The sequence below is a fragment of the Octopus bimaculoides genome, chromosome 16, assembly GCF_001194135.2.
Source record: "Octopus bimaculoides isolate UCB-OBI-ISO-001 chromosome 16, ASM119413v2, whole genome shotgun sequence".
Taxonomy (NCBI): Eukaryota; Metazoa; Mollusca; class Cephalopoda; order Octopoda; family Octopodidae; genus Octopus; species Octopus bimaculoides.
This window is the reverse complement of record NC_068996.1, coordinates 6,870,961-6,876,912: the sequence shown is the minus strand read 5'-3', so window position 1 is coordinate 6,876,912 and position 5,952 is coordinate 6,870,961.

Sequence of the window (5,952 nt, the reverse complement as noted above, 5' to 3'; positions counted from 1 at the left end):
GAGGAGGAGGAGGAGGAGGAGGAGGAAGACGACGACGACGATGACGACGACGACGACGACAATAAATCAACAGTACGAAGGCCATTATTTTCCGAATTCAAACTTCTCGTTTCTATTCTTCCAGTTTCTAATGGAAGATCTTGTCTGCCAATACTCTACGTTTCCATCATTTACCATTTTATCGCTACCAGCCACTGCTTTCACTGGTCGACTTTTTGAAGAGAGCAGCAGCAGTAAAATGTAGGCATTTAATGTTGATTTAAGAGTAAATGTCAGCAGAATAATTCTAACTGTTGGATAGAAGGATTTAAACAAGTAAAACGAGAGGAAATAATGATAGCTATTGATTATGACATTTACGTTTGTTGTCATTGCACTACCACCCGAACACCCAACAGCAACGCTCGAAACTTTACCTATACCATCAACGTCACCGCAGCCACCAACGCTACCGCACTAGCATCACCACTACAACCAATACTACCGCAAACACTGCATCACTAGCAGCAGCGGTATCGGCAACTCCACAACAACCACCGCCAATACCACAATCATTATCATCACTACAACCCACCACCACCACCACCACCAACATCACTAGCACCGATACCAGAACCCTCTCTACAACCACCACCACCACCACCATCGCTATCATCGCCACCACATCACCACAGCCACTACTGCCACAACCACTAACGGCACTATCACTACCATTATCACCGCCACCACCACTACCAGCATAAACACTGGCACCACCACTACCACAATATCATCGACATCCCAACATCACCACCACCACCACTACCGCTATCACCATCACTACAATGAACGCCACTACAACAACTAACACCACCACCACAAACACCTCTACCACCCACCACCACCGCCATCGCCATCACCCTAATCACCACCACCACCACCGCAACCACCATCACAACCACCACTGCCACTGCCACTGCCACCACCACCATCGGCAGCAGCATCTCCAGCATCGCAAAAACAACGACAACAGCAACAATAACAACAAATATAAACACTATTGTCAATATCAGAAACAGCTATTAATAGAAAATTTCTTTGCTGGTGACTCTTCAAGCTGCATATTTCTAGATATATAACAGAGTTCGGTTAATGTATGCGTGATTATATGCATATATGTATATGTATGTTAGCATGTACGTGTGTGTATGTATGTCTTGTGTGTGCGTCCGTGCGCTATGTATTCAATAAGCATGTATGCATTCATGTGTATGATCTTGGTTTTATATCTTAAATTTACTCATCAATAGTAAAACGAGCTGGTCTCTCCAACTCAACTTAGATACAAGGCCTTTTCAATGGAATTTAAAACATCAACTTGGTAGTCATCCGAGCCGTTGTCTATGAATCTGTACATTTATGTAAATGTATGGCTTCACATGATGCGTGCATGTTATTATGAATGTGAGAATCTGTATGCTTTGACTTACGTCCACGCATAAGGGGTTCAACGTATTTACAATTTACAGCTAGATACAATTTTATGAACGCATGTTAAGCAAGCTTTTCTGGAATAGAAGCATACCTACACATACATGCATACATACAGGGTTTGGACAAAATAATGGAAGCACCTTAAAATTTCAAACAAATTTATTTTTAATATAGGGTAGGACTGTCTTTAGCAGTAATTACAGCTTGAATTCTATGAGGTATGGACTCCGTACAAAGTTTGAATTGTTTCCAAAAGAATTTTTGTCCATTCTTCAGCTAAAACAGTCTCCAGTTCTTGTAGTGATGATGGTGGAGGATATCGACTCCTTACTTGTTTTGCTAAAATGCACCATAAATGTTCAATAATATTGAGATCTGGGAACTGTGGTGGGCAGATAAGATGTTCGACTTCACTAGAATGTTTCTTATGCCATTCAGTAACAACTTTAGCTGAGTGAATTGGTGCATTATCGTCCTGAAAGATTGCGTTTCCCTCTGGTAACAGTTCCGCAACCACAGGTGGTGAGGGTATATCCTGGAAATCTGCCGGCCCAATGGTTCCCTTGATCGCAGAATTAATAGTCAAGACTGTTCAAGCATTTTATCCGATCAAATTCATCCTATAGTTGCGAAACTGTTTCCAGAGGGAAACGTAATCTTTCAGGATGATAATGTATCAGTTCACACAGCTAAAGTTGATACTGAATGGCACGAGAAACATTCTAGTGAAGTTGAACAACTTATCTGACCACCACAGTCCCCAGATCTCAATATTATTGAACATTTATGGTGCATTTTAGAAAAACAAGGAGTCGATATCCTCCACCATCATCACTACAAGAACTGGAGACTGTTTTAGCTGAAGAATGGACAAAAATTCCTTTGGAAAGAATTCAAATTTTGTACGAGTCCATACAGATCCTCCACCATGTTTAACATTTGGAAGAAGGCAGTCTCCACACGTATACTCGGCCAGTGGTCGGAAATAAGGTAAAGGATGACTCGTCTGAGAAAATAACATTCTTCTGCTGCTCTAGAGACCAATTCTGTAGGTTTTACTCCACTCTAAACGCTTTGCAACGTTTGTTTTTGAAAGTAGTGGCTTTCTGATTGCAGCCCTCCCATGAAATCCGGTTTTGTGCAGCTCCCAGTGAACAGTATTTGTGGAAGCTGGGTTCTCGAGGTGGTCATTAAGCTCTGCAGTAATTTTGGGAGCTGTACTTTTGTGATCCTTTCTAACAATTTGCGTAAGAATCCGACGGCCCCTATCTGAAAGTTTTGGTTTTCTTCCAGAGTTTTATTTCGACAAGGAGGTTTTTCCCTCTTTCTCAAAGGCTGTCATTACTTTTGAGACAGTACTTCTTGACACACCAAACATTTCGGCTGTTTTCGTTACACTAACACCAGCCATACGAGCACCAACAATTTACCTCTTTGAAAGTTTGATAGCTCTGTCATTTTAATGAATTTTATTGCCTTTTTCTTATGATATCTCAAAAGCAACAACAATTTTAGCAAAATATATTAAGCAACACTAATAATAAATCAGAAAAACAAAAATAAACAAGCTTTTGACGGTTTTATAGATATTTCAATATTATGATGCTATGTTGCTAGGTGTTTCCATTATTTTGTTCAACCCTTGTACATACATACATACATACATAGATACATACATACATACATACGTACATACATACATACATACATACATACATACATACATACATACATACATACATACATAAGTACGTACGTACATATGCTTATATCTTAACGAAATTGCGTACACTCATATCTTAACGAACTTACCTTTTTGCTCTCTAACAAATACGTTTGTTGCTATGTTTATGAGTACTTACTAGAGGCTAAATTTCCGGAATATTCAGCATATTTTCGCAGTTCCATTAGTGGCATGTAATTGTGAATTTCGTAATTAGCTGCGTCTTTTCTGGTTTTGTGAAGCCTGGCTGATCAAGACTAGCAGAGGCAGTAAGTCACATAACCAAAAACCTCAATAATCACAGGTATAAATCTAAAACTTGAGTGTTATAGTTTTGCAGATTTCTCAATTTAGCATACGTTTATTCTTAAGCTCATATAGATTCATTGAACCTATATGTGTGTGCGAGCGTGTGTGTGTGTGTGTGTGTGTGTGTGTGTGTGTGTGTGTGTGTGTGTGTGTGTGTATGAATGTGTGCGTGTGTGTGTACAAAATAAAAATCAGTGTGGTAGGCACCGAAGGATTTCTTTATGGAGTCTTTGGACATCTTCTGTGTTCCTCTATCACGGTGACCAGAGGAGTGTTCGTCATACAGCGTGATCTTAAGAAGTCGATTTTCCTCCTTCCTCGTAATGTGTCATACCCAGTGTGGAATCTTCAGTAGAGTTGCTTCGATGCTGATGGCTTCACCTGCTCTTGGACCGTGATATTAATACACATATTTCTGGAATACAAGCGCAGTATAGAAGACATAAATGATTAACTAGGAAAGATATTCGTTCAAGTTTTACAACAATAGAGATCTACTGTAACCGTCTTACATATTCTGTACCTACTCTTAATGGTTACTCATAAAATTAATTTCTTTTGTTAAATAATAAGCATGCTACTCAATAGTAAAGAATTATGAAAATGTCAAAGATAATCAAGCTATATATAGCGTAATACAATGTTATACATGCATTTACATACATTTGATATATATATATATATATATATATGCTTATATATATGCATATATATATGTATGCATATGTGTGTGTGTATGCATATATATATGTAAATTATATACCTATATAGAGATAGATACATTCATATACATATACATACATATGTACATACATATATAATACAAACATACCTACATAGATATTCATATATATACATACATATTTACATGTGTGTGTGTGTGTGTGTGTGCGTGTGTGTGTGTGTGTTCTTGCATTGTTTTATGGCCTGATCTACCCACTTATTAGAATACTCATTATTAAAGTAATCGGAGAAAATGCATCACACATAAGAATATATTTTTCATGTACTTTACCAGAAAATACTTTGATATTCTGCATCTGTATTGTTGTTTATTGTTTATTCTGATTTTTTAATCATAAAATTATTCTCCAAGAACCATTAAATGAAGATCTTGAAATGTTACTAGACTAATAGGTTCAGAAACGATTTTGTTCCAAATTAAATACGTTGGATTAATAAGGAAATATGTAGAAAAAATAATCCTATATAAAAAGATAAAACTTTTACATAGTTATTTTAAATATAACGTAAATACACTAATATACTTATACATACATACGTACATACATACATACATACATACATACAAACAGACATATATACATACATACATACATGCATACATTCATGCGTATATATATGCAAGCACATGCATTTATGTATCTGTACATATGTATATTTACACGCATTATTTTGGTTCAATTTTTCTTGAAGAATTCTGTTAAATGAATGAAAGCGGTAATAAAGAATTATATGTGTGCGTGTGTGTGTGTGTGTGTGTGTGTGTGTGTGTGTGTGTGTGTGTGTGTGTGTGTGTGTGTGTGTGTGTGTGTGTGTGTGTGTGTGTGTGTGTGTGTGTGTATACTAGATTGAATGAGAAAACAAATCCAAAGTTGTGAGGGGTTTTTATAATGAAATAGTCTTACAGCTGTTTCTGGGATATTATGAATATCCCTTCATTAGAGACAGTGTGAGAAAGTATTTGAGTTTGAATTATTGTAGAAAAGGTAGGGAATCTAGATGGAAATAAGAGAATGAAAGTAGAAATAAGATATATAAAGATATTGTAGTTGCAGTTTCATTATTCGAGGAAAATGGTGTATAGAAGTGGTAAAATGTTTCCTGTACGTGGTATGTAAGTTCCAATAGCAGTTCATGTTTAGTCGTTTTAAAGCATGAAGTCGTGGAATCAGTGTTGCTCGTTCGAAAGGGTTTTGTGGTGTGAATGAAAATTTGAGAATGTGTTGGTAGTATTCATGGATAGATGGAGGGAGGAGAGATGTGTATGAGTAGAAAGAGGAGATAGGTCAAATTTAAAACAAGAAGAGAGAAAAAAGGGAGGGAGACAAAAATAAAGAAAGGGGGAAGGAAGTGAGAGAGGGTGTGTTAGCTAGTGACCAGGATAATGTGATGGAAGGATGGGAGAGGTGTGGGCGAGGGAGAGGAAGAGATGAGAGGATAAGGAGTAAAAGAATGAGATATGTGAGTAGAGGTGATATGACAGACCTGCATTAAGGGATGGGTAGAGAAAAGGTGTGTGTGTATATATATATATATATATATATATATATATATAATACAAATAATAAATGAGTATATGCATATATACGTACATGTATGTACATACTTACATCTACCTGTATATATAGATGCATATCTGGGTACTGAACATTGCAAACAAAACGTAGACAAAATGATAAACAAGTACAGAAAACACATAGGCC